The sequence below is a fragment of the Oryx dammah genome, unplaced genomic scaffold (genome assembly GCF_014754425.2).
Source record: "Oryx dammah isolate SB20612 unplaced genomic scaffold, SCBI_Odam_1.1 HiC_scaffold_13, whole genome shotgun sequence".
NCBI lineage: Eukaryota > Metazoa > Chordata > Mammalia > Artiodactyla > Bovidae > Oryx > Oryx dammah.
The window spans coordinates 4,625,425-4,636,273 of record NW_024070197.1 but is presented as its reverse complement, the minus strand read 5'-3'; the positions used below and the strand labels follow the sequence as shown (position 1 = coordinate 4,636,273).

The window sequence follows — 10,849 nt, the reverse complement described above, 5'->3', positions numbered from 1 at the left end:
GGGATTAATCCCTGGTCAGGGAAATAGATCCCACATGTTGCAACTAAGATCTGATGCAGCCAAATAAATAAATATTAAAAAAAAAAATAGAACCAACCTCTTACACATCATGGCAACCTCCCAGTATATTTCATATCAATGACAAACATCTCTGTTTAGATGTTCATTGTACATTTTACATTACAGTATTCTTCATCTTCTAATGGAGAATAAATAGAAATGGTTGCAACACAACATAAAAAGGTTAATCTTTGAAGCATAAACCGTCAAAAATCTTTTTTCATTCACACTAGAAACAAAGCATAGTATGGATTATTGGAGCATTGAATTACATTCATTTTGCTTTTCAACTAATCTCAAATCAAGTCATTGTAAACAAAGATACATTGCTAATAAGAGTAGCTTTCTAACCATTAACCATCATCTCATGATTCTGGCTAATATATCCATTTTCTATATTTTTTTAACTATGGATTGTTCTCTACATTAATTCTCCTTCAGAGAAAATTTAGAAAAGAGGATTGATGAAATACTTTCTAGTATGCAGTATCTGATATTTATTTCAATTTGATTTTTGATTAAACATTTTTGACATTTGTTACAACATTTTCATAGGTTTCTTGTATAAATTCTTATTTTCTGATGTATGTTTAGGGCAAATATCTTCCATCACTTGTTCCATCACTCTCCAGTGTGTTCTGAGATGTTTAGTGAGATGACCACTATGACTAAAAGCTTTGCCACATTCTGCACATTTATAAGGTTTCTCTCCAGTATGAACTCGCAAATGTGTAGTAAGAATTGAGTTCTGCTTAAAGGCTTTGCCACATTCGATGCATTTATACGATCTCTCCCCAGTATGGATTCACTGATGTTTAGTAAGACAAGAACTGTTGATAAAGGCCTTGCCATAGTCCATACATTTAAAACATCTCTCCCCCATACGAATTCAGTGATGTTGAGTAAGATTTGAACTTGTAATAAAGGTTTTGCCACATTCTTCACATTTGTATGGTTTCTCCCCAGTATGGATTTGAATATGTGCAGTTAATGTTGAACTTCGAATAAAGGTTTGACCACATTCTGTACAATGACAAGGTCTCTCGCCTGTATGAATTCGCTGATATCGAGTAAGATGTGAGCAACGGATAAATGCTTTGCTACATTCTGTACACTTGAAAGGTTTCCTTTCTGTATGAATTTTCCTATGTCTACTTAGATCGGATGAGTTATTAAAGACTGTCCCACATATCTTACACTTGTTTTCTTTCTGTGACTTTTTGAATAGTCTGCTGTTGAACCAGTTCTGAAGACTGATTAGAAATGTTATCATATTCACTACAAGTATAAGTCTTCTCTCCAGTATGAGTACTCTTATATAGAGAAAGACCTGACATCTGATAAAAGATGTTTCTACATTTATTACTTTTTGAATCCCTGTGTGAAGATTCAGGTCCCTGATGTTTCATAAGGTTTGAGTCTCTTTCAACCTTATACCCAGCTTTATTGCCTGAATACCCTCTCACTCCATCATAAATACTCTTGCAATTATTGGGGCTGGACCTCTTACTTGAGGGTTGACTCATTTCATTTCATTACATATCGAAAGTTCTTCCATATTAACCATATCATGGGATGTATTGAACAATGACGGTTGGATTATATCTCTTCCATTATTAGCAACATTACACATTTTGGCATGGGGAGAAAATAGCTGTTGGTGGAAGAATAATGACCCTCTGCTCACAAATCCCTCAAATTGATTATATTTTGAGTTTTCCCCCTCATTTTTAAATTTCTGGTGTTCAGACATGCTTGAATATTTGCTTAATCTAAGGCTATATTGAGTATTGTTTGAATGAGTATTTGTAGGAGAGACTAGATTACCTTCTGGGCTTTCCACATTTCCTTTCAGAGAACAAGTATGTTTCAAAAAAGGATAGAGATCTTTTCTTAAAAACTGACAGTTCTCATCAGATTTTGAAGACTGAAGTTGGTGTTCTCCCCAATTTGACTTGCGTTGCTCATTTCTTTTTGCAGTAATGTATGCCTTATGTGTAACTATCTCAGTTTCTTTATGTCCATATAAACATCCTCTCTGTCTTTCATATGCCCTCGTATGTTCCCAGTCTTTCATTAAATGCAAATTTCTGAGGTGAAATACTTCATATTTTCCTAGGTTTGCTTTTGGGAACACATCTTCTAACCCCGGATTCTTTGGCATCAAATCCTGGGTGTCTTGAGGAGACAAAGCTGAAAGATACCAAATAACAAGTTACTTTACCTATTATTCTCAGTGAATATCCTTAAAGATTTAAAGAAAAGTGATGAATCCTTTGCTTGTTTAAAAATAAAATAGAGACAGAAGGATCAAGATGCCAGAGGATCAGGCAGAGATGGGAGTTCATCTCTCTCCACAAACACAACAAGAATACATCAGAAATAGAAGAATTTTCACAGAGCCCCTGGTGAACACAAGCCATGGACAAAGAAAAGGTCAGGAAAGATTCCTGCTTTGACAGGTAGGACAGGAGAAATAAGAGGGAAAAGGGACAGGAAAGAAGTGGAGTGGGACCTGCAACCCTGGGGGCATCTGAAGAGAGGAGAGGCCTCCACATCTGGGGAAGCTCCTCACCGGTGGGGGGCGCCCACTTGAGACAGAAGGGGAGCCTCATCCTCTGTGGGAAGAGAGCACAGCAACAGTCTGTGGCAGCAGGACAGTGTGAGATGTACTGACCCCTGCCCTGCCCACCCAGCCTGAGAGGGCGTCCACCACTGCAGACAAGGGCTGGGTGCTAAATGTGGGGTCTGGAGAGCAGACCCAGGCAGAGGACCGCTGTGGGCTGTGAGGAGACATTCCACAGGAAAGGTGGGGAGGGAGGTGCTCTATAAATGGGGATGTTGTCGCAGAAGCTTGAACCACCAGACAGCATAGCGCCATTGCTGACTGATGATGAAAGAAGAACCCCACCGCAGCCCCTCTCTGCCTGTGCTGGCCCCTGCCTCGCCAGCATCCAGGAAGGGCATTCACTCAGGTGGACTCTACTGAGCCCAGCCAGGCCTCCCCGCAAGAACCTCCTCTACTATCAGCAGACTCCTGTGCTCTGGGGAAGCCTCTGGAACAGACACCTGTGGGTAGGCCACATGCGCAGATGGAGCTGAAAGCACAGCTAGCCCCAGGGTTAAGGAAGAAAAGCTGAAATCTCTCTTCACAGCTGCACAAACAATGCTTTTACACCCACAACTGGCTTTGTATCCTCAGCCCCTTAAGAGCATTTGAATGGAAAAGCAGGACCCTACCCCCCCTCACCCAGTCACAGCAGGTGTAGCTTTAGCAGCTCTAGACTTTGTAGGCTTGAACATGAGAGGACGGGGCCAGGCTGGAATCTGAGCTGCCTCCACATCACCACAGTGGATCCAGTTCCATGATGAATGCAATCCTGGGCCCTGATTTCAGTGGGTCTATGCTGGTGACCTGGTGAAAACAACATCTGAGAGACCCCAGGGCTATGTGCCAGCAAAGCCATGATTAAGGTGGGGCCAGGAGCAGTACCAACACAGGGTCACATGAGACTCACACAATGTGCAAAAGGTGACAGAGCACACCCAGAGGTGAACATCCCCAGAGGAGCAATCCTCAGTGGCTTCTCTCCCAGTGGGTGTGCTACAATCCCACCTGCCTCCACCACAGATCAGAAACAAAGCAAAGAAACAGATCTGGGGACTCTTCCACCAACCGGGGAGCAGACTCCACCTCTGACAGGGCAGTGACAACCAGAGAGCAGTGGGAAACTCCCCTCAATATCCAGGGCAGGCTCAGGTTCAATAACAGCAATCACACCCCGTATCAAGGGGATAAGGACACAAGCTTATGGACCAACCTCATACTCCAGGGGACAGACACCAGAAGGAAAAACTAGGATTCTGCAGCTTTCATAACACAGAACACAAACACAGAAAATTGCACAAAATGATCATACAGAGAAATATGCTGTAGAGGAGGGAACAAGCTAAACCCTACAGGAACCAATAAATGAAGAGGCGATATTAGTCAGTGTAATGATTAACTTTCCTCTTCAATTTAATTTAGTCGCTCAGTCATGTCCAACTCTTTGTGACCCCATAGACTGCAGCACGCCAGGCTTCCCTGTCCATTACCAACTCCCGGACCTTGCTCAAACTCATGTTCACTGAGTCGGTGATGCCATCCAACCATCTCATCCTCTGTCGTCCCCTTCTCCTCCTGCCTTCAGTCTCTCCCAGCATTAGGGATTTTTCCAATGAGTCACTTCTTTGCATCAGGTGGCCAAACTACTGGAGCTTCAGCTTCAGCATCAGTCCTTCCAATTAATATTCAGGACTGATGTCCTTTTGCATCGACTGGTTGGATCTCCTTGCAGTCCAAGGGACTCTTGAGAGTCTTCTCCAACAATACAATTTACAAGCATCAACTCTTTGGTGCTCAGCTTTCTTTATGGTTTAACTCTTACATCCATACATGACTACAGAAAAATAAGTAGCTTACCTATATTGACCTTTGTCAGTAATGTCTCTGCTTTTTAATATACTGTCTAGGTTTGTCAAAGTTTTTCTTCCAAGGAGCTAGCATCTTTTCATTTCATGACTTGCAGTGATCCTGGAGCCCAGGAAAAGAAACTCTCTCACTGATTCCATTGTTTTGCCATCTATTTGCCATGAAAAGATGGGATCAGAGGCCACGGTCTTACTTTTTTGAATGGTGAGTTTTAAGCCAGCTTTTTCACTCTCGTTTTTCACCTTCATTAACAGGCTCTTTAGTTCCTCTTCACTTTCTGCCATAATGGCCGTATCATCTGCACATCTAAGCTTATTGATATTTCTCCTGGCAATCTTGATTCCAGTTTGTGCTGGCAACAAACATTTTGACAAACAGTAGGTGCCTAATGTTTCTTTAATCCACTTCTTCCCACCTCTGTTCTTATTTGAGCATATTCTATTGGATATTTGAATGTAAAAATCATAAATGATATTGACATACAATGAGTCAGAAAGTGAGGAGATATAGGATGAAGTCCAGAGAAGCTGATAACAAACAAGACAACCTTAATAATGCTGCAGTACTTAAGAAATGGGACTTTGAAAATATGGTGAGAACCTAGGGAAGTCTACCAATGCTGTGTGGAGTCCTAACTGCAAGGAAATCTAAAAGAGAACTGATATATGTACATACGACTGATTCTCTTTGATGTACAGCAAGACAACATTGTAAAACAATTATATTCCAATAAGAACTTTTAAAAAAGATGTCTTCATATAATCTAAAAATCTTAAGAGTGAGAAACAACAATTAAAAATATGGTGGAGAATCTTCTAGGATCTCATGAGAATTTATTTAAACTCTTTGAGTTAACTGAATATATTAAAGTATTTTAGCATTGAAGAATTAGGGCAAATGCACTTAAGATATTTAACATTGAGTTCATTTAAAGAAAAATGAAACTTGAAAGTAACCCTGAGATTTGCATTCTCCCATTTTAGGGAAAAGAAAGTGAGAGTGTTAGTCCCTCAGTCACATCCAACTGTTTGTGATCTCATGGACTGCAGACTTCCAGGCTCCACTCTACATGGAAATTTCCAAGGAAGAATACTGAAGTTGGTTGCCATTCCCTTCTCCAGGGGATCTTCCTGGCGCAGGGATTAAAGCCAGGTCTCCTGCAATGCAGGCAGATTCTTTATATCTGAGCCACCAGGGAAGCCCATTTTAGGGAGGTTTTGCTTTATACAGCAAAGAAGTGATTTGAGTCTAAAATCTGTCAAATCATATCTGTAGCTTCCAGTGTTTTAGGAATTATAAATCAGAAAAACAAAAAACTGTCCCCAGCACCCCTAGAACCTTCTCAGTTTGTCTATAACCACACACTTCTGTCTAGAGGTGGAAACAAACTTTAAAAGGAGCATCATGTTTACTCAGAAATGTGCACAGTTTTACTAGGGCCCTCAAGAAATGAAACAGCAACCAATTCATGCAAGTTGTCACAATCCAAGAAGGGCATTTTAGTTCTCACTGTGAAAGAGAAAGGTAATCAACATGGAAAAATTCATGATGGTTTAACAAACAGAATGGGGCAGGTGACAGCTGTCTATGACAGCAACAGAAATAAATCCAGACTTCTCCAAAATGATTTCCAATGAAGCAGATCTTCCCAAACTACATGGCAATGACTTCCTCACTGATACTTGGACCTCTCACCTGAGTCATCGGCTCCATCCATTCACACGTACCTGGATATAGGGCCACTGTCTTCATTCTCTTTATATTCCTGGGCTCCTTCATTTGCTCCAGAAAAGTGACAAGGTCTGGCTTAGAAACCGCAAGGCCTGTTCATCAGAGAAAGGAATATATGTTTTGCTAGAGATCCTTCACTTTCCAATCTAGTATGTATCTAGGTGAGGAGAGAATGTATGATAGAATGTGAAGACAGCCTAGAAAGTGATTTCCTCAAATACTTTTTTGAAAGCACATATACAACAGTAGGGAGAAGAAAATGGCAATGCAATCCAGTATTCTTGCCAGGAGAATCCTAAGGACAGAGGAGCCTGGTAGGCTAAAGTCCATGGGGTTGTGAAGAGTTGGACAGGATGACTTCATTTTCACTTTTCATGCACTGGAGAAGAAAATGGCAACCCACTCCAGTATTCTTGCCTGGAGAATCCCAGGGATGGGGGAGCCTGGTGGGCTGGTCTCTATGAGGTCGCACAAAGTCAGTCACAACTGAAGTGACTTAGCAGCAGCAGCATACAACACTTACTACATAAAAATCATATTCTGAAATTCTGGTCATGTGCTACAAGGCAAAAGTAAGTAGTGGAAATTTGATTTGAAGAGGAAGGTAGCATCATTTTATACCACAGAACGTACAGAATTAGCACTAACTTAGAGGAAGCAGGCAGATTACATTAAGAAAGAAATAAATTGGAATCATAATAAATCATCATGAAGTCTTCCTTCTAAACTCACAAATTCCCATTTTCCCATGGAAATCAGGGATCTGAAGTGCTATTATAAGAAGCAGAAGATTCCAAGAGACATTCTAGAAATGCAGGAAGCAAATCCTTGACAGTAAATAAGGGATTCTGGAAAGAAGTTATCCTCACCCAAAGTGGCCAAGTTCCTATAGTTCTCTAACATCACATCCCTGAACAATTCCCGTTGACCAAGATCCAGGCATTCCCACTCCTCTTGAGTGAAATCTGTGGTCACATCCTGGAACATCAGCTGTCCCTGAAATACAAAGTACACGTGCCATGTGACTGAGAAGACTTCCTAACGTGCCCAAAGACGACAACAGCAAGTTCACAGAACTGATTTCGATACAGGAGAGGGTCTGGTGTTATACGATACTATGACTTTTACACAGTAATATTTCCACCATATTTCTAACCCAAGAAGAAATGACCTATGGCCCACAAATCATTTCAGAAACTATTCTGATCTGGAAGAGAAATGATAAAATAATCAGATCAACATTGGCATATTTATTTTTGAGTGTTGTATTTGTATCACACAGGATGCGTTGCCTATAAAGGAAACAGGTAATATTTTTAAAAAGCATACTGTGATCCAAGAGTTCTTGAGTGGGACAAATGTGCCATTTATTTTAACAACCTTATTTTTCTTCTTAGTATTTTTAACAAGCTTCTTTTAACTAGTAATGTTGAAATTCTCCTTCATGAATGACTGTTTTGAACGGTAAGGAAGGACAATACTAAGATAAGCATTCATATTTACTTTTGAACTTCAAGTGTTTTACAAATTTTACAGATCTAATAGGATAGCATCTCAGCAGCAACAATCATTTTAACTATTTAGGATATACTATATATCTTTCTGAGAGTTTTTACAGAGTCTTGGATGTGCAACAGAAATAATTTAAAATAAAAAATGTTGCCCTACCTTTTTGCAAATATTTAATAAACATTCCTTAAATAGCTTAAATTTACTTCACTTTATGTACTCTAGACTTTAACTAATAAAACACAGGCAAATACACAGGGATAACTCTAATGAAAGTTCATAGAAGTTTCTTTATTGTGAAGAATACAAAAAACAAGAAAATTAATCGATCAAATCATATGAACATATTCATACATATATATAGTAAAATGGAACCATATATTCATTTAATAAAATGAAACAATCTAAGGCCATGGAAAATATGTAAGTACAATTTTCAAAGGTTAGAATAAATAAAAATATTCATAAAATGATGATGGGTTTAATATATACCCTAGGTTTTGCTTGCATACACACATGCACATAAACACACATAAGGTAAAAGTAAATCTTCTGTGAATAACAACAGATCTTTTGGAAGAAATATGTTTATCTTTTTTTAAAAAAAGAATATGTGTATTTTAGCATTTATGGTAAAATAGCAATTTCTAATTATGCATGAATGTGTTCTAAGTCACATCAATCATGTCCAACTCTTTGTGACCCCATGGGCTGTAGCCTGCCAAGCTCCTCGGTCCATGGGATTTCCCAGGCAAGAATACTGGAGTGGGTTGCCATTTCCTTCTCCAGGGGACCTTCCCCACCCAGGGATCAAACCTAGGTCTCCTGCATTGGCAGGCAGATTCTTTACTGGGTACACTGAAAACAATTTTTCCTCTTTAGTAATAGTAATTAAAAACACAATATGAGAAACATTCTACATTTTATTAGCAAATATACCATGACACCTATTTAGAACACATTTCCAGGCCTATGTGAAGAAACTGTAAAACTTTACTGAAGCATATAAAGACTGAAAATCACAAGTTTTACTTGGAAGATGTAGTGACATAAAGACTTCAGTGACTGTAAATTCAAAACACTTCAAACTCAAAACAAACATGGATATATCAAATGTAAGTCTCAGCTGTATCTAGGAGAGCTAACATAATTTTGAATATAAAAAAACACCAAAAGCCTAAATACAGGGAACCTGCCAACTTACAGATGAAGCTATCACTGTATGGACTAGTTGAAATTTTAAAATAAATGAAGCAAAATAGATACAAGGTAGCCAAAGAAGCTCAGCTAAAGAGAGACTTGGACATTATTTTGAAAAATAAAAGAGTAGCATGAAATGCAACATAATATTTTGTAATCATGCAACAGGTGAGGTTTTCCAAAGCAACATCAAAAATTAGAGGGGGAGAAAATATCACAGGGCATAAAGGAAAGATTCAGGTTTCAACGTTGTATAATAAAGAATTTAGGGATTTGCCTGATGGTCCCGTGGTGAGAAATCTGCTTGTCAATGCAGGGGACACAGGTTCCATCCCTGGTCAGGGAAGATCCCACAAATCTCGGAGCAACTAAGCTAGTATGCCACAACTACTGAAGTCCACCTGCTCCAGAGCCTGCCAGTTATTAATACAACAACTGAACTCATGCCTTAGAGCCAGAGCTCCTCCACAAGATACTAGCTCCTCCTAATCACAACGGAGAAAGCCCAGGTGCATCAGCAAAGTCCCAGCATAGCCAAAACTAAATGAATATTAAAATTGAAAAAGAAAAAGAGAATTTAGCATGCTTTGGTTCACAGGGTTCTGGAAGTTTGATTTTACTCTTGGAATCTAAGTTTTTTCACTATTGGAATCTCCTTAGTGACTACAGTGGCTTTATTACTCTCTGTGGGCCCTGATAATTTATGCTAACGATGACTTATGTGGGCCCCTAGTTTAATAAGGCAATGACTCAGGTTGAGAGGCTGGTCATTTCACAAAGACCAAGGAAGTGACTAGAGTTTGGGACTTTGAGCCAGGTGGGCTTATTAGCCCAACCTCTAAGGAGGAGAGAATGCTGGAGGTGTTATCAACCATGCCTATGTAGCCAAACCCCAATAAAAACTCGGGACTTAAAAGTTTGGCTGAGCTTCTTTGGTTGGCAATACTCTGTTTTCTGTCACATCTATATGCCAGGAGGGCAATGGGTCCCTTGGTATGATGATGGGTCAGTTCAAACAAACCCGTTCAGAAGTTAAGGAGCCTATCAAGTCCTAAAAAAGACCATTTCAGGAAAGAGAGACAGAACAAACAAACAAAAGGACTATGCCTCTTACCTCGGAACCTTGCTTTCCTCTTCCTCTGGGCTTCCTTCTCAGGTAAGATCAGTCTTGGGAAGTGACCCCTGAGTGTTGAGAAGAGGCTGTTCAATACTTAGAAAAACACACCGAGCTCCCAGTAACACAGCCCCACACAGAGGGAGGATCTCAACAGGTACAAAACACAATCCTCTACGGCCACTGACACAGCAGGGATTCTGGAACACAGAATCAAACGAAGTTTGGTTTTTTTTTTTTTAATTCTTTTCTTCAGAACTCGGGGCCTTTCCTGTGAAAACCACACGTTCTAGACTGACCCTCCCCTTCAAACCTTAGGTGAGACCCTGACCAAGCTCCATACAGAACAGCCTCCTTCACCTCTTCGTGGATCAGGGACCTGGGGCTTGGGCAATGCAGGACTTTAAGCAGCGGTATCTACAAGTTAGAAGGTAGAACTGCCAGAGAAGGACATGGACTGTAGAACATTAACAGCAAGTGGACCGGGGCCCCAGGGACCCGGCAGCTAAGCTAAAGGATTTCAGAACTGCTCACGGCGATGAGAGGACACACTGATGACAGGAAAATGGGGACGCTAGTTTGCACGTCCACAGAGACCCTCGAAACCCACGTGTGAAGGACAACAGGCTGTGGGACTGGGAAATCCGGGTTTTAAACAAACAAACTCACCAGAACTCTCTGCCGCTTATTTAAACTCAATTCCGGGTCTGCAGGATACTGCGCACGCGCGGGCGGAAGATCCGGTACAGAGGAAGGTGAGT

At 40.4% G+C, this 10,849-nt stretch overlaps 1 pseudogene; it reads right to left on the bottom strand.

Moving 5' to 3' along the window:
* Positions 1-487: 487 nt before the first annotated feature.
* On the bottom strand, positions 488-9,849 carry LOC120873049 (annotated as a pseudogene).
* Positions 9,850-10,849: the final 1,000 nt, after the last annotated feature.